The 27,069-nt window shown below is 38.3% G+C and overlaps 1 protein-coding gene across 1 annotated transcript in view; it reads right to left on the bottom strand.

Annotated features, from left to right (window-relative positions):
• znf407 (zinc finger protein 407) overlaps positions 1 to 21,428 on the bottom strand; it is a 60,616-nt gene extending 39,188 nt beyond the window's left edge. Inside the window, exon 1 of the mRNA XM_057339902.1 lies at positions 21,339 to 21,428. The gene's annotated coding sequence lies outside the window, so the exon portion shown is untranslated. The remainder of the gene's footprint in view (positions 1 to 21,338) is intronic.
• Between the last annotated feature and the right edge of the window lie 5,641 nt (positions 21,429 to 27,069).

Below are 27,069 nucleotides of genomic sequence, written 5' to 3'. Positions count from 1 at the left end.
AGAGCTCCCGTCTGCAGCACCGGGAGTTATCCGATCGCAAAACATACAAGGGATGATCAAAAGTCCAGACACTATGCACATGATAAACAACGTAAAACTTACGCACCATGTGTTGGGTTTTCCCAGATCGAATCACATATGTACATAAACATTAAATATATAGATGAATATAAACAACAACGGCTTTATTGGGCATTCAGTTGTATTAAAATACAACAAGTTCCGAGATGCAAGTACAGCGTGATGACGTCACGAACATACTAATTACCACCTAACGCCACCTTGCACCATAGTGACGGGTAATCATAGATTATGACGGATTTTTTACGAGCCTGTCAGTCAAAATGGCGGACAATAAAAAAGTCTAGCGCAACCTCTGGTGTGTACGTTTGAAAATGCGTGTGCTGCAGTCAGACAGAGAGGTGAGGAGCCTATATATGGAGGACTAAACCTGCAAAAATTATAAATAAATAAATGTATAAATAAATAAATATATAAACGAATAAATGTAATAATATGAAAATAAATAAAGGAATGAATGGTTTGATAAAACAAAATAATTCGTTTTAGCTATTATTGATCTTAGCTTTAACTTTTTTTTCATTTTTTAAATTGATTTATTATTTTTTGTGTCCATTTTTTTATTATTTTTTATTATTATTTTATTTTTAGATTATTTTATTTATCTTTCCTTTTATTTTTTACATTTATTCATTTATACGTTTATTTATTTTTATATTTATTTATTATCGCATGTATTTATTTCCACTTTTATTTATTTATTCTTGAATTTATTCTTACTTTTCTGTGTCTTGTATGATAATTAGATGGGTTGGTCTTGCCTACTATTGGTTCAGCGTAGATTGAAGCGTTTGATCGATTACTCTTGACTTGTTTTGGACTAACGTCACGTCACTCACTGATCGTTTGCTTCGTGTATAACGTTTATGGCGTGCGCACAATTAGCTAGAGAGTTACAGCATTTAGCCAATGAAGTCGATAACCATGCATCAAATGACTATGTGTCATTCAGATTAGATGCACTTATTGATGATTTATTACAGATTGACGGCGAGATAAATGACAAAGTTCTTCAAAATCTGTGCGAGTCAGGGGGTGCTAAGGTGGTGACCAAGTTCCGGTTACAGGTCCTCTGCCAAAGAGGTGCATGAACGACCTCAGCAGATTCGTCGATTCTGAAAGCACAAGACGACTTGATATTAAGATGTCTAATAAACACAGACTTTCTTGTTACATGATTTTGACATTCTTGTTAAGATTGCAAATTATTGGTATGATCGCCCGTAACGGCTGAAGCGAGGTGAAAAAATAAATAAAGCGATTTGACACGGGATTCGTACCCATACAATAAAGTGAGGCAGCGTGTCACTACGGTAACAATCACACTAAGCTATTTCGCAATGCTAGCTGCTGCGGATCTTTGCAATAATATCAAGATGTCACACAACAATATGCAGCTGGATGAATCAAGGGAATATGCCCGTTTTAACTTGTGACCTCTGTGTTATTTATCTCTTATGGAATGTAGTTTACGAGTACCGTTTAGTAACCACGTCTTTTTAGAAGGAATGGTTTCCATTTGATGGCCCCTGTAGTGAAAGAACGATGCTCATTACTACCGTGTTAACTTGTGACTTAAGTTCACTATGTCTCAATTCATTTACATCATGTTACATTAAATCTTTACGCTTTTTCTAACCGAAAGGCTGCTTATAACTATCACTTTGACAAAGCGTTAGCTTGCGACTTCGGTTTACAAGCTCATCTGTGTAGTTAAACCTTATTACATTTTGTGCTTTATGATTTTCACCAGTTGAACTGTAACACCACCATAGCACCCTCTGACTCGCACAGACTTTGAATGTGCTGCAAAGAGGCTAACAACTGAGTAAGAACTTTGTAATTGATCTCGCCCTCAATCTGTAATAAATCATCAATAAGTGCATCTAATCTGAATGACACATAGTCATTTGATGCATGGTTATCGACTTCATTGGCTAAATGCTGTAACTCTCTAGCTAATTGTGCGCCCACCATAGTTAACGTTATACACGAAGCAAACGATCAGTGAGTGACGTGACGGTAGTCCAAAACAAGTCAAGAGTAATCGATCAAACGCTTCAATCTACGCTGAACCAATAGTAGGCAAGACCAACCCATCTAATTATCATACAAGACACAGAAAAGTAAGAATAAATTCAAGAATAAATAAATAAAAGTGGAAATAAATACATGCGATAATAAATAAATAAACGTATAAATAAATAAATAAATGTAAAAATTAAAGGAAATGATAAATAAAATAATCTAAAAATAAATAATAATAATAATAAAAAATAATTAAAAAATGGACACAAAAAATAAAAAATCAATTTAAAAAATGAAAAGAAAAGTTAAAGCTAAGATCAATAATAGCTAAAACGAATTATTTTGTTTTATCAAACCATTCGTTCCTTTATTTATTTTCATATTATTACATTTATTCGTTTATATATTTATTTATTTATACATTTATTTATTTATAATTTTTGCAGGTTTAGTCCTCCATACCTATAGGCCCGTCAGTTAAACAGAGTGGATGTAGCCGCGGATGATGAGAGAAGATGAAAAGAACGATTGACAACTGTTTTGTGAATAATGTTAAGTTAAGGCCTGATCCGTCCGAAAATCATAAGCAATGCTCTGACACGGAGCCATCAACCTCTCAGGTTATGTCAAGCCCTGGTCCATTTATCTTGAGACGTTTTAATTTTAAGTTTCAGTTCAGTGAAGCACTTTAAGCACCAACACTTTTTCAGTAAGTTACCTTTCTTGTAGAATTGTGCTTCAAATAAAGAACTTTATGTTGACCAGATTGTTAGTTAATCATTTACAATGTCAAGTCAATTTTGCCTTTATGGGCAGCGATTTAAAAAAAAGTGAACTGGTAAAACTAATGCGTTAAATGTGATGCGGTCGAAAATTTGGGTGCACCTAACTTTTGTGCTGGTGCACCTAAGAAAAAAAGTTAGGCGCACCAGTGCAAAAAGTTAGTCTAGAGCCCTGACACCGCTCTGCGCATCTACCAAAACGGCACATCTTCTAAACATCCTAAATGAATGAACTGTTTAAACAATGTGTGCGCAGCCTTTATCTCTCAAAGCTCGTTCATACTTGTGCCTGGCTATGCACTACAAGTCTCCACACGCACATCTTCAAAACGGACGAAGCACACACACAATGTGTAAAGGCGGATTTATTTATTTTTTAACTGTTTTATTCTTAAAGTGGCAATCCGCGATAATTTTGGAATAAAATAATCAGAAATCAATTATTGAGTAAATACATAGACAGATCAGTGTTCAAAACGATTGTCTTACCTTACCCTGATTCACAACGGTAAGCTTATAATAATGATTTGTAATTTGCGCTGTTGGGTCGCCCATGCAGCAAATTTGAATTTGGGGGAGTACCTCTTTGCGACAAAGAGGCCAAAGTTAAGGACTGCAGCTTTAAAGCCATTCCAGCATCTAAGGCTATATTCATGGTGAGAACTAGAAAACCAATACACAAGTCTGTTCTTTACACAAGCCGATCTATACACAAGCTGGGGGAGGGACAATTTGGAGTCCTCAATCAACCTATCCTGCATGTCTTTTGGCTGTTTTTTGGGTGAAATATCCCTTTAATATAGCAGTGCTAAAAGAATTTAAACAAGCGTTAGTACCAGGGTTCGAACTGAGGGGGGACTGGGGTGGTTCCGGATCCCTTTTAAGGCAGGGCTCTACACTGCGACCATTTCAGTCGCATTTGCGACTGGAAATTAGTCTGTGCCACCGTGAAAAAATATTTAGGCGCACTGGTGCGACTGACCCGATCTAAACTCATAACCCATTTAAATGCAATCAAATTAAGAAACTACAACTCCCAAATGTGCCTCCATTTATATTATGTGACATTATGCACTGTGATCGGCTGCATTTCATGCTAGTCAACTGAGTGGCATTTCCCGTTATGAGAAAGGAAAATACACTAACGCGCCATTTAGTGCTTTGCTTTTTACTTGCGGTTCTGAGGTGATGTCCTCAGTCTGTGGCTGTGCAAGGGTGAGTGAGTGTTTCATCAGGTGTTGTTTGGAAGGGTGTGTGTCTGGCATAACTGACACTTGTTGGATGCAGGATAAATGTTTTTGTGTGGCGTTTCTTTGAGTGATCGCCTGACGTTAGACAGCTGAGTTCAAAACACACTTTTTTAAGTTATATGATGTTGCTTTTGGTGCTAATAAATAAATGTTTGGTTGCATAGCCGTAAATTGCGGGTGGAACATGTCCCCACCACTTTTTGGAAGAAATTAACAAATACTTGTGGAAGGTGTGTATTGTTTAGGGGCCATATCACATCTAAAACTCGTGGAAAAGATGCGATACTTTCTCACCATGTCCCGTTGCTCACACTCAAGTTATATTTGCGGAAGACAGATCCTCCCATATTGAAAGCATTTATCTTAAAACTCAACAGTTACTATAATTTTGATAAAGTCTTTCTATATGTAGCCAACAATGTTATCTCTCATTGTCAAAACTAAAGGGGGCCACTAAAGGGACATACAGGTGGTGGAAAAAATAGGAAAGGGAGCAAAAATATTTTTAATCTTTTGCTCTCCCCAAGAACATTGGGTTCCTTTGCAAAACTTTTGCGTTCCCCCAAGAATATTTTTCGTTCCCTCAGAAAACTTTCGCATTCCCCAGAGATTATTTTGCGCTCCCTTCTGCAAACATGAGCTCCGACTTTGACAAGAAGGCTACCCCTTCTGCTTTCACCTAAAGGAATGACATTAGTTTTTCTTATTCTGCATGGGTTCATATGGATCTACATTTTCAGGAGATGAATCACGTTTAAAACGCTCACACGCTTCTGCATTGGTGACTGGCTGGTTTGGCAGCTGTACAGACAGCCACTATTGACTTTGACGCATCCTCTCCCTCACTCTCCAAGGAACTTTTTTATTAATATTCCACAAAAAGGGGACAGCACTGCATTACAATAATATAAAGAACAGGAGTCGAAGGACAAATAAATAAATAAATAAAAGAAAATCTCACTTAATAAGAAAAATTATTATCAACATTTTAAGGACATTTATGTGTGTAATGTGGTCAAATTACTGGGATCAAACCTATCATGTGATTGATGCTTGTACTGGCAGCTCCGTAAATTTTTTGAGGGCTGGTTAGGGGACCCCCAAGAGCTTTGACACAATTCGAACACAGGTTAGTACTGATGAATATTATTAAATAAATATGTTACGTTATGGTGTATATGCAGGGCTGTACATTAACTTTTTTTGCACATAGCACTGGTGCTACAGGGATTTTGTAGCACAGGCCAAACAGTTGTAACACAAGTATAAAATGTCTGTTCTTATCAATAAAAAAATATGCAAGTGCCCTTCATCACATAAATAGGCAGGTAACAAATGTCATTAATGTTACATACAGATGGATAAATTAGGGCTAGAGAATTTTTAGTTTACATAAATTTCTTTACATATTCTAAGTTCTATGTTTTTCATTTTTTTACTATACAATAGTGGTATATTTGTCCAAATAATTTACTGTAGTATACTATAGTACTTACTGGTTTATTTCACTGGTTTGCACTCTATTTCTTTTCTATCTTCTTTTTCTTTTTTTTAATATCCCTGCTTGTAAAGTTGTATTTTACATATATATATAATAATCTGTATTTATCTGTATCCTTTTTTATATTTTTATTCTGTGTTAATGTTATTTGTATGCACCGTGGGTCTGAGAGTAATGCAATTTCAATCCTCTATATGTATGTACTGTATATGTGGCAGAATTGACAATAAAGTAGACTTTGACTTTACTATAGTAAACTGCAGTAAAATGCATAGGTACAACAGTATTTTGAACCTTACTATGGTACGTTTACATTTACATTTAGTCATTTAGCAGATGCTTTTATCCAAAGCGATTTACAGATGAGGGAAACAATGGAAGCAATTGGAGCAACATAAGGACAACAAAAAGCATTAAGTGCAATAAAAGAAAATTGTTCTCATATAGCCTATCACAGTATACAGAGCTAAGGTGTTTTTTTTTTTTGAAAGAGTAGAAAAGAGATAGAAGATAGAACTGATCAGTCAGGTGTTGACGGAAGAGATGTGTTTTCAGACGGTTCTTAAAGATGGCTACATAATCTGCTGATCTTGTAGCAGCGGGCAGATCATTCCATAAATGTGGAACCGATCCCGAGAAGGTACGTGAGAGAGATTTTTTACCTTTTTGGGATGGCACCACAAGACGTCGTTTGTTTGCAGAGCGTAGGGATCTGGCGGGTATATAAGTCTGCATTAGAGAGTGAAGGTAAGGGGGAGCCAAATCAGTGGTGGTCTTGTAGGCCAGGAGCAGAGACTTGAATTTGATTCGAGCGACTATAGGGAGCCAATGTAACTTAGTGAAGAGAGGAATGACGTGCGCTCGGTTCATTGAAGAACACTCTACTGGTATACTACAGTGTTTATTACATTTTATCAATTCACTACAAGGGCACTACAATTCTCTATAGCAGTGGTCACCAACCCTGCTCCTGGAGATCGACGGTCCTGAAGATTTCAGCTCTAACCCCAATCAAACACACCTGAACTATCTAACCAAGGTGTTCAGGTTTGCTTGATAATTACAGACAGGTGTGCTGAAGCAGGGTTGGAGCTGCAGTCTGCAGGACGGTCGATCTCCAGGAGCAGGGTTGGTGACCACTGCTCTATACCAAATACTGTAGTACACTACAGTAGAACACACTACGAGTGTTCAAGCGTGTTCTGGTTAATGGGACTTTTATTTTGACGGGTTGTCGGGAAGATGCTTGAGTTTGTGTGCTTGAGGATAGTGTAGGTACAGATAGCTTTATTCAAACAGTTAAATGCTCGTGAAAAAAACGTCAGAGCAACTCCGGAGATAGACTTCATAGCTGTGTCTGAAACCGCTGCTTTGTAGTGGTGTCCAAAACCCGAGTGAACTACTTCATTCCCTACATTCGTTCACTCTTTTTTACCCACAATGCACTCTGATTTTGAGTGTACATCCGATGAAGTACTATTTCCCATGATACAATAAGAGACGGACACCTAATTAGAATCAGCTGGAGGACACTGACCGTTAATGCCACGAATGTATGATTATACACACTTATGATTGTTCTTGTTGACAGTTATTTTCTACTTTTATAGAATATACAGATTAAATGAATGAGATGAACAGTGATGTTTTATTTTAAATATATGAAATCATTTTATTAAACGTGATAAATAAGCATGCCTGCAAAAGAATGTGACGGTTGTTACTTGTTTTGTTCTCTATATTTTAAACTAATACAACAAGCGTAACAAATAAAGTGAAAATGAATTTGAGTATTTTATAAAACAATCCACAAAGCCACACAGGTGTAATATAAGATAATCGTTATGTTTATGACGAACGTCTGCAACAGTAGTGTCAGACGCAGGCTATATACGTCAGTGTCCGAAATCACTCAAGCCGCGGTCACACCTGTCTTTGTGCTCCATTGACTTCCATTCATACGCATGAGACAGACCGGAAACGCAAGCTTGCCGCTGCGTTCCAAAGTTCAAGTTTGGTGAACTCTGGTATAGTTAAATGGCTGGTATAGCAGACATAAAGCTATTTTAAACTATCCTAAAGCAACAAGTCTGTACAATAGAATATGGAAAATCCTTTAATAACACTTATAACACAATGTTTCACGCTCCATTCCAGTGGATGGAGTAAACGCACCAACAACTCGTTTGTCATCCACCATCAAACTAGAAGTTAGCACGATGTGGGAAGTGTTTTTGCTGTTGTTCGCATCTGCTCCTCGACCAAGGTCTTGTTGTTAGTGCACTTTGTCTGCGTTGTGTTGTGTAGTGTGCTTGCTGCTACAACAAGAAGATTAAGGATGACAAGAAACTTTGTTGTGTAGTGTAAGCACCATAGCAATTCAAGTAGTCTCACAGTGCTGTAGTGTCAGCTCGGCTTAACACGTTAAACTGTAGTGTGTAGTAGGGCTGAAATGATTCCTCGAGTAACTCGAGTAATTCGAATACAAAAAATCAGCCTTGTTTAATCCATTTAACTACAATACACACGGAGCACTGCGTTTCCCCACGGACCGTTATAACTAACGTACAGCCCGTCTCACTCATTCACCGTGAGACACTCATTTTAGTCTGTTCACATGCTCACACGTATTTCTCATGCTGATAAATAAGTGATAGCTTATTTATAAAATAGGGAACTACTATTTTACTTCGGTTTAGTCTATTTTGCGAGTGAAACTTGTTTTCCGGCTGCATTGAGTCCATAAAACTAGATTCGGACTAGTGGATGCCGAATCCTGTTATTTACGCATGCCATCTTGCTGTTCTGCGTGTCTGAGTGAATGAACTGCACAGTTTAACGTGCTACACACGTGATGCTCATGAATTTGTCTGCGTCTGCGCTTTATGAGGACATGAACACATGAACTTCATCTCCAGAGTTGCTTTGAGAGTTTATTTCAGAACATTTTACAGAGTGAAGTTAACACACTAAAAAATAAGCGTCTTCCGACGACCTGCCAAAATAAAAGTCCAGTTAACTCTGTATTTTTATGTGGACAAATATATTACTATTTAATAGTAAAAAAAGAAACTAAAACTAACTTAGCATAAACTAAATGCATCATGTATAAGCTGAAGTTAGTTGTTTACCTTTGAAATTATTCTTTCTAGTTTGATTAATGTTTCTTATTTATACATTTGTATTAGGCCTATATTGCATTTTGAATGTAATATGGCAATGGAATGTACTAAATGGATTTAGTTTTCACAGATATTAATGTATGCAATTTCAGCAATAAATATGTTAATTTTTCTAAAAAGGAAACAAATTAGTTGTTCATTTTAAGAGACCTGTCTTAATTTCTCTTGTATATTTAGAGTTGCTCTTTAATAAAGAAAAAGTATGTATTATCTGAATACCCGATTAATCGATGGAACAATCAGTAGACTACTCGATTACTAAAATAATCGATAGCTGTAGCTCCCCTGCAGTGTGTAGTTCATTCACTCAGACACCCAAAACAGCCAGATGACATATCTGACAGGATTCCGTGTCTGCATCTAGTTATATGGACTCACGGAGCTTTCCTGTGGCTCAGTGGTTAGAGCATGGCACTAGCAATGCCAAGGTCATGGGTTTGATCCCAGGGGATTGCACATTAGGGATGCACCGAAACCATTTTTTAAAGACCGAGTATGAGTACCGATACTTTTTTCTGGTACTCGCCGATACCGATACCTATAACCGATGCCTGTATAATGTACAATTATGTTAATAAACCAGTATCTTACTGGTACATTTGTTTTCTTTTGTTTTTAGGTCTACTTAAATTTAAGTACTATTTTTAAATTAAGTTCAAATTTTTTATGATAAGTAGCACAATTTTACTAGCACATTTACTTCAGTTTGCTAAAGTAAACAATATACTCTGTGGTTGAATTATAAAAAAATGGTGTGGTAAAATGTGAGTGTATTATAACTTGTTCAAGTCAACCGGACTTTTATTTTGATGGGACGCCGCAAAGAGCGTTTGTTTAAGTTAACCGGACTTTTATTTTGACGGATCGCAGCAAATGGTGTTTGTTTATGTGTTCGTGTCATCGTGCAGTGAAACGCTGGCTCTGAAAGCTTCACAAGCACAATGCGTTCAGGTTCAGTACACGCAACCGCACCACTCTTTCACACAGAGTCACGCAAAACAAGCAGAATACATATTTAAACAGTATCTGAATATTTCGTTAACTGTTACTTTAGCTGTTAGCGGTTCAGCGCTAATTTCTTGTTAGGAAATAATACATTTGCTAGATTCCGTGTCATTCCGTGTTTATGCCTGGATTCCTCTATTCCGTCCGCGTTTTCCGCATTGCAGAAATCATAGGGGTCTATGCATGTCACGTGAGGTATTGGTCTTTGGTATCGGTGTGTCATTACGAGTACGAGTACATGAGCTTGGTATCGGGCCGATACCCGATACTGGTATCGGTATCCGTGCATCCCTATTGCACATAGTCAGAAACAAATGTATAATACAATGCAATGTAAGTCGCTTTGGATAAAAGCGTCTGCCAAATGCATAAATGTAAATGTAATGCAGCCGGAAAACTCGCAAAATAAACTAAACTAAGTAAAATAGCGATGCGCCATTGATTAATGTCACACACAAACAAGCACAACAGCAAACACACTTCAAACGTTATCATAAATTAGTAGTATAATACTCCCATGTTCCGAGCCGGTGTCCTGATCTACCGTGTGTTTATTGCTGGAGAGTTTGCAGTCAATTTTTAGTGCTTTAGTATGGCGTTAGAAGTTGGACAAAACTATGTGAGCGTGTAAACACAGCACGCAAGCAGATTACAGCTGCGCGGGCACACTGAAAATGCAAACCTGTAGAGATCGCAAATCTCTAACTTTAACACAAAAACCAATATTGTGCACGTAAATCAAGACTTACGAGGGGAAATAACAAACCACCGAGTCAAAGCAGTCGCTCGTGCACAGTATTGACTACGCGCAAGTGCTAATCTATGCGCGCGTGAGGTGGGATTCTTCACGTGTGCGAGTCATTTTGACTTTTGGCACTAAGGGGGCGGGACACTGCGATTTTGTGACAACAAATGCCATTGGCCCTGCTCCTTTCTGGAACTCCCGTTGTGATTGGCTGTTTCTGCCACCCTCAAGTCGATGAAAGAACAGGAGAGATGGCAGGAAATTGGGGAAAATAGGATCTAAGGAATTCACATTAAGTAATATTTTATATGTTGGACCAAATGCAGGAAAATGAATGTGTGCAGTAAGGAGATTTATTAGAAACACTGGGTTAATATAACAAAAAATCTATTTATATGAAAGCACTTCCACTCTGCATTCAGACATAGCAAATGTGCATTACCAGTGGTCACCTTTTTATAGATAAGTCAGCAAAATAGATTAGTAAAATGTGTTATGATATAGAGTTTGGTTCCAAAATGAGATAACTCCGTTTAAAAAAAAAATTCAAAACGGAGTTACCATACTTTTCATATATAGGCCTATAATATTATAATTTAACGTTTTCGATGTTCCGCGTTTAAATCCTCCGACGTGACGGTCCAGGCAGAGTTGGCGCTATAGGGCATAAGTGAGGGGGCCATTGTGTTCATTGGAGGGGCACCTTGCTCACCTCACAACTGTAAACACATAATGAATAAAATCTGTATAGCACACCGTAAAACAATGGCATCATTATAACAACACAAAAGAGCGAACTCTCACTTTTTGGCGTTGCTGCCTTTGATTTAAATTTAACAAATAAACATAATTCAAGGACTGAATCAGCCTGTATCTTCAATTTATCAATGAAGATGTAATAAAAAAAACCTGTTGTTACTCATTTACAAATAGTTTAATTAAACGGCAAATAAAAGAACTTAAATGCGCAGAAATATTTTCCTGTATGCACAATGGTAAATGCCCGAGTTTTTTGTTTGTTAGGCAGTGCATACAAAGGTTTTGCCGAATGCAAGCAGCCTTCGAGCTCGTATTTTTGAACATCACTAGCCTACTGCGCAAAACACTGTTGTCTGTTGTAGCCTATATGAAGAAACGACTGACATTCTAGATTGCAGTGCTCTAACTCTATGAGTAATTGAATAGTGATGTATTTGGCCTATGACATGTAAAATAAAAAGAGTATAATAATCTAAAAGCTATATACAATCACGTTAAGATTATAAACGCTGGTATTAGAACTAGAATTTGATATTTTATACATGAAAGGAAGGAGTAGTGGTTAGTCCATAAAACAGAGATTATATAGCGTCATCTGATTTAGATAAGCAAAGTTTGAAATTACATTTATCAAAATGATTTAAACAAAAAGTACAAATCAACTCGCTTCACAGAGTCATCTGTCTGTCTCAGAGTCTGAGCAAACGGATGAGTTCCTTTCTCTACAGCTGGAATATTGAAGCCGACTTTCACATGCTGAAATAGCTTGGTTTTCTTTAACAAGAATACGTGAAATAATATCAAGTCTATATCCATATGATAGGACCGTCTGCTGTATTAACGAGTTTCTCTATCGCTTGGCATGAGATAAAAAGCGATTGGTCTGTATTATTTGTTTACCCACAAAGCTTAATGTGTTCAAAAACACAGAATGTAGCCTATTCTTGTTTTTAACATAGTCTAATGAGCCTTTTTAATGGCGACATAATTTAAAAAGCGATGTCTTTCTCATTAAACCCTAACAAATAATGAAATATTGTTTTTATGATATCTTTTACTTAAATGTTTAAGAAATATTAAGAAATATTAAATATTAATAATATTAAATAAATGTAATACATTGAAGTTTTATGGTTTATTAGACATGCTTTTCGCTTAACAAAAAATCATTTACCTCTTAAAAAGAATACAGAACATGTCAAACATTTAAAGGCAGAATACACACAAATTAAAAGTGAAGAAAATGGAATTTGATAAATAAAACGAACATCATACTAGGGCCAATAACCTCTGCTCTAATTGCTTCGGCTGCTGAAGAATGGGCCGTTGGTGAAAGCACTAGCATTAGCTAATGCTAAAGATTAGATAAACACTGGGGATATTTGTACAGATTGTGAAGTAAAATGTAAGTAAAACATATAGAATCTTTAGCATTAGCTAATGCTAGCGCTTTCACCAACGGCCCATCTTCAGCAGCTGACATGCTGTGGGTCCTTCTGCACTCTTGAAGTGATGACAAGACTGTATTATCAGGGTTGATGTTAAAAATCCTTAGGTCTATGTTAAATTGTAATATAACGTTATATCATAACACATTTTACTAATCTATTTTGCTGACTTATCTACAAAAAGGTGACCACTGGTAATGCACATTTGCTATGACTGAATGCAGAGCTGAAGGGCTTTCATATAAATAGATTTTTTGTTATATTAACCCAGTGTTTCTAATAAATCTCCTTACTGCACACATTCATTTTCCTGCATTTGGTCCAACATATAAAATATTACTTGAATAATATTAAAATATTAATTGTGAATTCCTTAGATCCTATTTTCCCCAATTTCCTGCCATCTCTCCTGTTCTGTCATCGACTTGAGGGCGGCAGCAACAGCCAATCACAACAGGAGTTCTAGAAAGGAGCAGGGCCAATGGCATTTGTTGTCACAAAATCGCAGTGTCCCACCCCCTTAGTGCCAAAACTCAAAATGACTCGCGCGCGTTAAGAATCCCGACTCGCGCGCACGTAGAGTAGCACTTGCGCGTGTAGTCAATACTGTGCGCGAGCGACTGCTTTGACTCGGGGGTTTGTTATTTCCCGTCGTAAGTCTTGATTTACGTGCACAATCTTGGTTTTTTTGTTCAAGTTAGAGATTTGCGATCTCTACATTTTACGTGCGAGCGTTTTCAGTGTGCCCGCGCAGCTGTAATCTGCTTGCGCGCTGTGTTTACACGCTCACATAGTTTTGTCCAACTTCTAACGCCATACTTTAGCTTCACCTTCAAAAGTGGCCCGTTTGTGTAACAGCAATGACTTGTGTCTTTGTCCTGCGAATGTGAAACAATTGACCCTTCACTAAGCCACGCCCGAAAACCGCAACAGGCCAATCGTGGTTTAGCAACCGTAACTAGGCGCGGGATGTCTGTCAAGCTTTCAAGCAAGGGAAACATGCCGAAGCGTTGTGCGTATGGATTGTGTAAATCTGATAGCCAGTATCCTAAAAGTTTGGACGGGGTAGTGGAATTTTTTCCCTTCCCGAAACCTAAAACCCAAGGGGAGAAATGTCGGACGTGGATCAAGCAGTGTGGAAGGCCTCATTCACAACTAAATGTGGGACATTCTAAAACGCGTAACGTGAAAAACGCTTAACGTAGCTTAACGTACCTAAACAGCGATCAACAGGCGTGCAAACTTGTCACCTTTAGGTGAAATTCGCCGTTTTCACCTTGAAATAGGTCATTCACGTGAATCGTGTAGATCTGTAAAAAAAAATCGTGGGGGGGTCGTCGTATCTGCGAGTCATCTGTCTCATGTCACCTGTAGCGTTTTTTTCCCCTGTTGGCAAAGTGATGGACCCGCCCTACTCTGCCTCTGATTCAGGGCTCTAGAGTGCGACCAATTTGGTCGCACATGAGTAGCCTAGGCCCGTCAGATAAACAGAGTGGATGTAGCCGCGGATGATGAGAGAAGATGAAAAGAACGATTGACAACTTTTTCGTTAAGAATGTTAAGTTAAGGCCTGATCCGTCCGAAAATCATAACCAATGTGTGACACGCTAGACTGCGACTAAATGGTCTCATTTTGCGACAAATTTTCCTGCCAGTGGGACAAGTTTTTCTTAATGGTCGCACCGGTGCGACTGTCAAACTGATCAATATATAATTTTTGCGTATTATAAATTTAATGCGCAGAAATGTTATATTGCGCAAGCTGCGCATTCAGTCACTCATTTTCGTCTCCCCTCCTTCAACCATTCACTTATCTATCAGTGCCCCCGCCCCCAAAGACGTAATTCGCGGGTTACGGGAAAGAGGCGAAGGACCGAAAGAGCAGACGAGTGAAGCGCTCAATCTTGCAACTTAAATAAATATGCAGAATACAAGAATTTCCCCTGCTAAGGTACAAAACAGCAAAGATAACGAAATGTGTTGCAAGTATTGTATGCATGTGAAGCTAATGCAGGAAACACGTGTTTAAACTTTAAGCACTGAACTATTGTATAAAGATCTCTAACAATACTGCAAAGCATACAAAACGTTATACATCACGCTAAATACTATTTATTTGTGAGTCGCTATTGATAGAAGCCAAACGTGTATCAATGCAGCTTTCATGAAGAATAATCACTAAAAGCCTTCAGGTCTCGCGGGTTGTTTGAGATATGCGCGCGCCCAGAGAGTCAGAGCACAAAATACTAAACGGAGTTCTCTTTCACACCTTCTTACTCTGAAACGGACATATTAACACAAAATAACCTAAAAATTCCCATATTAACAAGAAACCTTGGAAAGGTATTCAGTTTGTTTCATGACCAAACAGTTGGGAAACAAAACACGTGTTCCAGTATATTGCGCGAGCTCTTAAAGGGGCAGCAGCATAATAAAGATCTCTGTTTATAATGTTCATCAAACAACAACGGACGGGCCCAAAAACACTCACTGATATTAAAGGAATTGTGTTCTCTTATAGGAGTCGTTCACAACAAATAAAGGAAGAAAGTAGCTTTAAGAAAGATGTGCTTTAAATATGGTAAAGTGTTGAAAGAGAGTTTACATATACAATAAAAATAATTCAATCATAAACAATGATTTGTATTAATTTCTAATTGATTTATTAATGTATTAAACACATTTTAATGAAGTTTTAGTGATTCTTTTTTCTTACCTCACCCCACGACTCTGGTGCTATCAAATTAAGGGCTGGTGCCACCAACTGAATAACTTGGTAGCACCAGTGCCACCTCTCTCAAGTGTTAGTCTAGAGCCCTGCTTTCTTGTAGAATTGTGCTTCAAATAAAGAACTTTATGTTGACCAGATTGTTAGTTAATCATTTACAAGTCAATATTGCCTATATGGACAGCGATTTAAAAAAAAAGTGAACTTGTAAAACTGCGGTGTTAAATGCGATGCGGTCGAAAATTTGGGTGCACCTAACTTTTGTGCTGGTGCACCTAAGAAAAAAAGTTAGGCGCACCAGTGCAACCAGTGCAAAAAGTTAGTCTAGAGCCCTGCTCTGATTGGCTCACCTCATCATCCAACCAATCTCACTCCTGAAGCCTCACTTTCAGACGCTGCAGGCAACTGTCCATATTTCCAGAGGCTACGTAAAACCAGTGTTGCCAACTTGGCGACTTTGTCACTAGATTTAACGACTTTTCAGACCCCTTTAGCGACTTATTTTTAAAAAAGCGACTAGCGACAAATCTAGCTACTTTCTGAATGAGCCTTGCGACTTAGCGAAACATTCTGCTTCACGTCTATTGCCCTGCGAGAGCGAGTTTTTGCCTTCCCAGCGCAGCACCACCTCTGTTCAGTGAGCGGCACACGATGACTGTATGGACACATGAACACAAACGGACTTTAGCTGTTCAACGAAAGTGACTGCTAGTTTTAAGTGGTTGAGTTCACTCACTATTACATAGTTTTTTGATGTCTGCCAACAGAAACAGAAAAATAAGTCATTAAGAGCCTATTTATTGTGCATTTGGGTGTATTGTTTTAATATAATACTGTATACAACCGCTCAGAGAGTAGAGATATGAAGCAGACCTGAAGCGCTTAGCTTGTCAGATACTACGTGATGACGTCACGGATATGCAAACTAGCGCGTGACGTCATCTGGCGACATTTAGCGACTTTTCGGGTAGGCTTTAGCTACTTTCCATTGAAAAGAGTTGGCAACACTGCGTAAAACATGAAGGAACAAGCGAACGGTAAGCAACTTATTTTTGAAGTAAATGATGGTTAGATTAGCCTGTTTGTAGCCAGCTAAATTAAGTTCGCTGGAGACCCAGCCAACATTGGTATGTGGGCCCCATGTGGGTTATATCTGGGCGACATGGGCTCCACATGGGCATGGGATAAAAAAGGGCAAAATACATGGACCCCATGTGGGATTACAAATGTGGGTCCCATATAGGTTTGCCCTTATGGGACCTTTATGGGCTGCATGTGGGCACACAGATGTTATGCTTAAAATACATATTATGCCTTTAAACTCCTTTAAATGCGTACATTTGAACATTTGTATGTGGGCCCCATATGGGTTTTATCTGGGCGGTATGGGCTCCACATGGGCATAGGTTTAAGATGGGCAAAACATATGGGCCCCGTGTGGGATACCAATATGGGTCCCACATAACTTTGCCCATATGAGACCTTCATGGGCTCCAAGTGGGCATATGATTTCATGCTTAAAATGCATTATGCATTTGAACTTTTTAAAGTTCTTATATTTGGTTGATAATCCTTTTAAACATACAAATATCTCAGATATTTAGGCTGATTTTGTTATGTATTTAATGCAAGTGGAGTTTCTGGAATATTTTTGTTAATTCATTCAATAGGCCTGTATCAGTATTTTCTTCCTTTCACTGTCCTAACTGTATGAAAATCAACCACGATAGATAAATGCAGAAATCCAGGTCAATGTACATGAGTCTCACAAGCGACGTTCTTGCTCAATGTGACAGATACTTTCGACTTCGTGCTTAGCTGCGCAGACCGGCCGGTCACGTCACACTACCGCGAGATCGATCAGGAAGCACTTGCCTAGAAACGATGTTGCGGTATCTTGATGTCATAACCCGATTGCTTTGCGCAGGTGATACATAGAGTCGAGCACACCCCTGACCGAGAACACTTTGTTCCGCTTGACAAAGTAGTTCTCCTGAGTTTTGGTAGATTTTTCTTATATCACATAATTAAATATTCTTTTGTTGAAAATGTTTAATGTTTAAATGACAGCTATGATTTAAATCAAATAAATAAATCAAACTACAGATGAGTTTCTTTATCGGCGGAAGGATATCTTTGGCAGAGCAGTGGCGCACTGGCAACTCCACCGAGCAGCAAGTTTATCGAGTCGGGACTGGAAAAATCAAAAATAAGAAGGTAAAATTCATATTTTCTTAAGCGTGTTTTTGTTATCCGTGTTATCAAGCACCGGGAAGCCTGTTTTGACCGTCATTTTGTAATTTTGTAAACATGCGTGTACCTGCCATTTTTCCACCTGAGGTAAAATTTAATTGACTTTACCACAGCCTATGATGAGTGACACTAATTCACGATATTTAACCATTTAATGCCATTCTTTTTAATTCCTCAGACGTCTAAAGCTCAAAAGGCTGATGTCAGAAACGATGTAACGTTAGGACATAAATTGTAATCTGTTCTGAGACCAGGTTTATGCAGCCCGCGCTATCGTTGTCTGCTGCCTGTAGTGCTAGAATGCTAACGTTAGTTCCCATTACATTTTAAATACGTTAATGTGTTCTTCAAGAACCTTGTTTTTTACTGAAAATGTACATCATATAACACGGATTTGTTGTATTTGTTTGCGTGATATTTCTGGTTTGTGTAGTGCTAATTATAAATGAAAAGCCTTTCAGGGTTCTCAGCATAACGTTACCAGAGAGTGATTGACAGCACGACGTGATAATGTCCCACCACTTATAACAATGTATTAAAATATGGGTGCATTACTAAAAAGCACAAATCTCAGGACATGACAAAATTTCTCCAGGATTTAAAACCCACTCGGACCCCAGGAGGTTTAAATGATTGATCTGCACATAGATGCAGCATCTTTGCCTTCATTATGCAGACTACACATAACAGATTGTTCATAAGAGTATATAGTATATAGTGTACTTGTCAACAAATAATTCTGTTATTGTGAGGTGATGCATTTTTGAATTGTTTGACATTAAATTGATAGCATGTAGAGTACTCATTTGTGCTGTAAACTATGTAAACTATGGACATATCAAATAACTGTATTTGTGTTCTTCTGTTACAGGTGTGGACTGAAACCACTGGAGCACGAGACAGGGGTGGACAAAGAGCCCTTAACGCAGTCTGGCACAAAACATCAGACTGTCAGCAGTTTAAGCGTTCAAAATATTTTTTGTTCAGTTGAGTTTAATCTGAAATCTATCAAACTATTTTTAATTAATTTAATAGTTAAGACTGTTTTTAAGGTTGAGTTAAATATTCTGTGTTAAGGATCAGAAAATTTTAATAAATTTGATATTGAACATCCATGTGTTTTTCATTTTCAGAATGCACCTATTATGTTTATGATGCACAGGCAAATATAACGTAGTAGATTATTAATTTTGAAGACTAACATCTAAGTAAGCAACATCCAAATGCTGCAGTTATCATTTAATCAGTAAAAATTGCATTGTATTTGGTAGAGCATAAGAATGGGAAAGGTCAATTACAATTTAGCAATAACAAAAATTGTACTGTCCAAAAAACATAATCTAGAACCACTCAAGTATACACTATGCAGGGCTCCTCCATTAAACATACAGGGCCTTGGTTTAATCCACATGGGCTTTATAAGGTGGGACCAATATGGGGTTTATGCATGTTGCCCACTTTGGTCCCACATGGGCCCCACTCAGATTCTACGTAGGATTCATATGGGCTAATTCACATAGGGCCGACATGGAACCCGTGGACAAACCCTCTTGGGGCCCATGCCTCAAGCCCATATGGGGCCTACATTGGCCCCACAAAAAAATGTTGGCTGGGGAGCTGGACGGAATGTATTTGTATCTGCTGTAAATTATGGTGTTCCAGTTTAAATGGTGATTACCGCGTGAGGCTGGGTTTACTTTTTTATTTTGGCGCGAGGCTGCTGTTGTGATAGCTATGAAGATTGTAAGTTACGTTATCGCTACAGTAGTTCGCTAACGTTACCCTTTGCAAAAATGCTTCTCAGTCTCGACCTTAACATTTGTCTCACATATCAGTAAGCTATTACTCTGACATGAAGTCGATTTGAGAACTGCTCGACCTACAAGTAAACCACAGCGTGTAATGTACAGTAATATTAGTATCACTCAGCTCAAGTGGAGGCCTGTAACAGCCTGTTTCATGATGGAGAAACACCTCACGTTTAGCCTGTCAGCCGCTTCAAAAATTTGAGTGCTGAAATGAAGATTTACAGTGGTTTATTTGCCCTGACTAAGTTCATGTAACATCTTAACAACAATCCTTGTTGATTTTAGACCGTAGATGTCGCTCAAACGTTTTTTAATCATATAAAGGTGTTTATCCTTGAATGGTGCACTGCAAAAAAATGCTTTCCTACTTAGAGTTTTTGTCTTGTTTTCTAGTCCAAATATCTGAAAATTCTTAAATCAAGAAGCATTTTCTAGCCAAGTAAAAATTATTGTCTTGTTTTCAGAAAAAAAGTCACAATTAAGTGAGTTTTACCTTAAAACAAGCAAAATAATCTGCCAATGGGGTAAGCAAAATAATCTTAAACAAGATTTTGATGTTTGGTTTATTTTCATTCCGTGTCAAATCAACCAAATTTTGAATATTTCCTTGGCTCAAATTTTAGATTTTTTTCTATTTTTACATAAGCAACACCAAGATCTGGAGTGATGTTAAAAAATATGAAATGCCACCGATGACTAGTAATTAAGTAATCCATTAATTTGTAGGTAAAAATGACAATTTTCACCTGAAATTTGAAGCCATTTTACAGGGGGTAAAAAATGACATGAGACCTATGCCAGCATCATAATGCCCAAACACATTATAAAAAGGACTTTTGTAATGGTTTTAATGGAAAGAGCTAATAGTACATAATGGTATTTTAATGGAAACCATTCGAATTTATTTGATGGTTTCTTTTTCTTTCATCAGGGTACGCAGAGTTCTATCATTATTACATCAGATTTATAATACGTGTATCTGAATGTAAACGTGACATCAATGTCTATGAATTTACAAGTGAAACAAAAGTTTCAAAGAATACAAATAATCCAAACAAACCCAACAAATTATGACTTTTCATGCATAACTCAAAATTAAAATATAAATCTATTTTTGCCCGTTAGTTTATACAGAAAATGTGATAGTTTTAAGAGTCTCTTTACTTTTTAATAGCATTTATACAGAATATCAAAAATAATAACAACATACAAAAAGGAAAATAGGGTAACGTTATCGTTCATTTATCATCAATAGCTCACTTTTATCTCCAAATATTTTGGGTGAAATTACAAGATTAGCGAGTTAGCTTACACAGACAAACAGCCGTATTTGGACCGTAAGTGTACAAATGTGTACGGAGTTTTAATAAACCTGTAACCCGCAAAAATGACGAAAAGACCGGATTTTTAAGACACTATTTTGGCAATATTTATTCTTTTTCTTGGAAAAAACGTCGTTGCTATGGTTTATCCTATTTACTTCCTATTACTGTGTGATTTTATTTGACTGGCGTGACTTTCGTCCAATTAAAAGGCTTATTTCTTGTAATCGTCCAATAGAAACACAGTTTGGGTGGGTGTCTTTTTTGCTACAAAGCTAGAAACGACGGCAGCGCAGAGGCCCAAAAAGCGCATCATAATCGACATACAAATGCTTTATTTTGGGCGCCACTCACAGACATCAACATAGTTCAAATGTATATGTCATAATATTAAACATCAGATCTGTATTTATATTGCCAAAAAAGTTTTGTTTGAATTTCATTACCTGAGATGTTGCTCCTACTGTCTCACTCCGCACTTTCCGCTCTAGTCACAAATGGCGCGCCGTAGTCTCTTGGCTGTGACGTCATATTCAAGATGTGTCTGATTTCGACTGCTGCGTCCTCCGGAGGAGAAAAGTTGCGTGCCATTTACGAAGTGTTCACTGCTCCCTACTCCCTGAGCACGGAATGCCCTGCAACGTCATCAGAGGCAACGCCAGCGTTGCGCATATACTATTGGCCTACATATGCTTAACAAGTAAGACAGGGTTGTCCTGTGTACCCCTATTTGTTTTTAATTGGTGTTCAATTTCTTAATATACATATTAGAAGAAGCAATCTAAAGGGCATCACAGTTGGAAATAAATAATTGATTATGAGTCAACTAGCTGATGATACTGCACTGTTTCATTCTCAATGAATGAAACATTCCTCAAATTAAATATTCTTCATTTATTCTCCAAAGCAACGGGTTTGAATCTTAATATTAATAAATGCGAATTACTTCCTATTAAAAGCTGTAGTGTTTCTTCGGTATGCGGCATTGCTGTCAAAAGCACTGTTACCTAGGTATAAAAATAACTAAGGACAAAAATAGATGCAAGTTAAATTTTAATCCGCTTATTACAAATAAAAAACTTAATTTCTGGCTACAAGGGATTTAAGTATTAAAGGAAGAGTTCTGTTTACAAAAACTGAGGGATTATCTCGTCTTGTTTATGCAGCCCAATCTCTTTATGTAGACAAGCCCACATGTAAATTGATTGACAGAGCTCTAACAGATTTTGTTTGGAAAAATAAGTGCCATTATATGAAAAAAAACGGTTATGTTAAAGAGTACATTCCTCAATATTTTTAAGGGCTTATTTTGGTTTATGGAGTGTCCGACAACAAGTTTATGTACATACATGATGTAAAAATACTATTATTTCGTAATAATAAGCAGTTTTTATTACCTTACTTCTTGACTGACTCTCAAATGATTCGTTCCGCGATTCATCTGTGTAATCTCCGCCTTTCCGCCAGCGTAGTCTGATCTGATTGGTCAGATAGTGTAGTCTGCTGTGATTGGTCAGATGGTCTAGTCTGCTGTGATTGGTCAAATGGTCTAGTCTGCTGTGATTGGTCAAACGCGTTCAGCATGTGTCGCAAATGGACCGCCTATCATTACTGCTGTATTACGGTTTGCAGGTGGTTGGATATTAACAGTGTATAGAGAGAGATGGCGTCGATTTTACCTTACCAGTTCGAGCCCGAGTCTGACGAATCATTCTTTAATCCTTATACAGATGCCAGTAAGAAAAAGGACTGTTTTAGACACTTCTCTTGTAACAGTTAGTTATCACGGCATACAGTGTACGGTGTTCGTATCTTCAGATGTTATTATAACTATAGTACACCACGCAGTTCTTGAAATAAAGACTTTGCGAGTTAATATGGTTGAACACTTACATTAGCGCAAGGAGTTTATAGCTAACCTTAGGTAAACAAACAGTAACAACCCCCAAAATAACGGTAACGTTAGCTAAACACAGACATGAGATAACGTCACACAAATTTAATTTTAAGTAAAGACAAAAATAAAGAGTCACACTTACAGGTTGTGATTCGGTGGAGCTTACAGGTCCAAATAAAGTTGGTATTGCAACATCTTTTAAGGAAAGACGTTTAATGTATCCTGCAGTAAAGGCGCCAAGATTGATGAAGCAATCTTCGGTAAAATGACGCGCGCAAAGTAAAACGTTCGGTTTATACTCCTTTGGTGTCGTTTGAAAAATAAATAGTAACCATTTTTTCCTCAGAAGTTCTTCCTTTGGTAGTGAAAATAAGACTGACTTAGTTTCACTACATAGAACACAGCTTCTCTAAAACATGATGCACACGTCACGAACGAGCTAGTACAGTGTTTGGGGAGGAGAGAGTTAAGTTTTCGCAGTCAGTAGGCGGGGATTTTTCTAGTGACGTAGGTACATTGTGGTTAAAGATTCGGACAGGTCATGGCTTGTTCGCGTGATTCAGAGTCGATTACCTTTTTTATAAGCTAATAACTTTGTTATTCGTTCACCTTCGGATTTACAACTTGGCAGATTGCTTACATTCAAACACGGCAAAATTAAACACTTCATGAAATGTATTTTTTATGATCTCGAGGAATGTACACTTTAAACTCTTATAATAAAGGTGGCTTAAATTTAGTAGACTTTATCTCCTTAAATTATACTTTCAAAATAAATTGGCTTAATAAATATTTTAAAAATCTAGATTCCATATGGTATAATTTTTTGTTAATGTGCAATTACAGTATAACAAAGATTGAAACTCTCAAATTTCCATCATCAAGTTCCCTTTGGCGTGGACATTAATATACAAACACAATTTCACCCCCATCTTTTTTTTATTTGGAACAATCACAATATCCTGTATAAACACAAAACTTAGTTTTTTGATAATTGGTTTCATAATGGATTGATTCTTGTTAATTAGTTGTATAACAACACAGGCTTATTAATGTCTTATTCTGAGTTCCTTTTAACATACCTGTTTCCCCTAAAGACTTTGCTATAGTTATGGGAGCGATACCATCAGGTATAAACATGTTATTCAAATATAGCAATCAATCTCCACTTAGAAATGCTTCTTTTCATGAGCCATCAGAAACCTATAAAATATGTTTTTCTGAAAAAAAGGTTAAAAATTATAAAATCTCTTTTTCTTCAGGATATTGTTTCCGCATCTCCTGTAATTTATTATTGGGATAGTTTTTTCAAAAATTTGAACTGGAAAAAGATTTGGTCTTTGCAAAATAAATATTTTCTTACTAATAAAGTAAAGGAAGTGTCATTCAAAATAATTAATAAATTTTACCCCGTCAAGCACTTCTTGTTGAAATATAAAAGTGATATTGATACAAGCTGTTCATTTTGTAAAGTTGGCAAAGAAACAGTGTATCATTTATTTTGGTCATGCCATTATACTGAAAATTTTTGGAAAGATATAAGCTCATTTCTTAATGAGAATATTGAGAGTGGGTTCTCAATAACTTTTAAGGATATTATTTTGGGATATTATGAATCTGACTTGAACAATGTTTGTTTTATTGTTCATTTAAATTTTTTCTTTGTAAACTTTACATACATAAATGTAAATTCGCAAATAATAAGCCATTATATAAGATCTTCCGAAAAGATCTTAAGTTATACCTGGATTCTATTTCACCTTCTTTAAATAAGAAAGCCGTTAAGACGATTTCAGTTTGTAAACACTTTAATTTATATACTGTAACTGATGTATAATTTAATTTCTTACCGTCATGTTTGGTTTGTTTTAATTTTTTTTTTTTTTTTTTTTTACTTTTGTACATTTCAATCTTTTTTATCTTCTATGGTGATGATATGAACATACTTTTACATCCTTATGCATTGTATACTTTGCATATGAAAATGTTTACTTAAGTTTTACCTGTATGTGAACATGTATTCTTGTATTTCTTTGAAGTTCAATAAAAAAAAATGCTTAACAAAAATTTTACGAATCAATATAATCATAATTTTGTTTATGCGTGTATTTTTGTTTGACTACTGCAGTTTGACTTTTGTGTCATGGTTCTGCTTCTTTTAGTCTTGGATTTCCTGGTCCTGAGGCAGAGCCATGACAAAGTCTTTGGTTATGTGTGGAGAGAAACATATTATTGTCCTTTTGACAATAATATGCATTCTCTCCAGTGTCTTGTCATTGGCCCCGCCCCGCTCGTTTCATGTATTGCTTTCCTTCCGTGTCTAATGTTTCCCACCTGCCCTAGCTCGTTATCCCTTGTTTGTCTTTCCTATCTATATATACCCTCATGTTTCTTTGTCCTGAGCTCGTGTATTATGTTGTATATGGTGTCGTCGAGTGTATTTGATGTAGCCCGTGTTTGCTGTGTTCCTATGGTCGAGTCGAGTTTAGTAAGTCTTTAGTTTAGCTTTTGTCTAGTGTTGTTAATTTTAGTCTAGTCTTAGTTAGTCTACGTCCTGTCTGCTTCCTGTTATCTTGTTTTCTTGTTTATATCCCCATCATGGGTGTTTTGTTTTGTACCTTTGTTTTTTGTCATTAAATATATATATCTGTTAACCCCTGAACTGCTGCCTGCATTTGGGTTCTTCCTCACACATCGTGACAGAATCCACGAGCCATCCCAGAACCCAGCAGGCAGCAGTATGAAACTGGACGGTCCCCCTAGCTCGCCTCCTCTGCGGACTTCGCCAGGGAAGCGAGAGTGTGGACAGTATGTGGAGAGGTTCCTGGATGTCGCCGAGAATGGCGTCTTTGGGGAGGAGAAGCTGGCGGTGCTGTTCAACTCCGGTCTCAGGAATCCACTCTCAAGGGCGGAGATGAGGGCGTTGAGGCCGTGGACTTCGACGCCGTGTGGCTGTCGCCGGGAGGGTCGAGTCCACGGTCTCAACAAGTGCCCCTACCCATCTCCGTTGGTCAGATCCTGAGGGTGGTTCCCTGCAGATCGGGGTTTGGGCATCCCACGCCATCCCCTCACTCTCGGCAGCCTTCCACCGTCCACCAGCCTCTTGGGCAAGCGGGGGAGGGAGCTCCTGGGGATCCACCTCCGAGGAGTCCCAGCCGGAGCCAGCCGTGTCCATCACCCGACCACCAGCCGGGTGGCTCGGCGGAAGAAGAAGAGGCAGCGGGGGCAGCGGTGCCCAGCCGGTCCAGTCCGGTGAGCCGGCGCCCAGTCCGGTGCAGCCAGCGCTCCAGTCCGGTGCAGCCGGCCCCAGTCCGGTGCAGCCGGTCCAGTCCGGTGCAGCGCGCCCAGTCCGGTGCAGCCGGCGCCAGTCCGGTGCAGCCTGCGCCCAGTCCGGTGCAGCCGGTGTCCGTCCGTGTCCAGTCCGTGTCAGTCCTGTCCAGTCCGTGATCCAGCCGGCGTCCCAGCCGGTGATCCAGCCGGCGTCCAGCCCTGTCCAGCGGCCTTCCAGCCGGTCCCAGCTTGTCCCACGACGCTCAAGTCGGCGGTCCCCCCCAGGACTTCCTCCTAAGTCCCCCAGGACTCCGCGCCCTCGAGCGCAGCCGGGGACTAAGACTATTCCCTTTCTCCCACCCCCATGGACTGCCCCCTTGAGCCCTTGTTTGGTCCCACCCCCCCTCCCATGTTTGTTATTTTTATTGTCCCACCCAAGTCCCATTGTTGTTTTGTCTTGTCTGCCCCTGATTTTGTTCTCCATGTTTTGTCTGTTTTTGTCCTGTCTCAGTCGCCTTGTCTCGTCTGTCTACCCCTTGGTGAGCACCTGGAGGTGCTCATTAAAGGGGGGCGTCTGTCATGGTTCTGCTTCTTTTAGTCTTGGATTTCCTGGTCCTGAGGCAGAGCCATGACAAAGTCTTTGGTTATGTGTGGAGAGAAACATATTATTGTCCTTTTGACAATAATATGCATTCTCTCCAGTGTCTTGTCATTGGCCCCGCCCCGCTCGTTTCATGTATTGCTTTCCTTCCGTGTCTAATGTTTCCCACCTGCCCTAGCTCGTTATCCCTTGTTTGTCTTTCCTATCTATATATACCCTCATGTTTCTTTGTCCTGAGCTCGTGTATTATGTTGTATATGGTGTCGTCGAGTGTATTTGATGTAGCCCGTGTTTGCTGTGTTCCTATGGTCGAGTCGAGTTTAGTAAGTCTTTAGTTTAGCTTTTGTCTAGTGTTGTTAATTTTAGTCTAGTCTTAGTTAGTCTACGTCCTGTCTGCTTCCTGTTATCT

The sequence above is a fragment of the Triplophysa rosa genome, linkage group LG8 (genome assembly GCF_024868665.1).
Source record: "Triplophysa rosa linkage group LG8, Trosa_1v2, whole genome shotgun sequence".
NCBI lineage: Eukaryota > Metazoa > Chordata > Actinopteri > Cypriniformes > Nemacheilidae > Triplophysa > Triplophysa rosa.
Note: the sequence above shows the minus strand (reverse complement) of the source record. Positions and strands in the feature narration are given on the sequence as shown.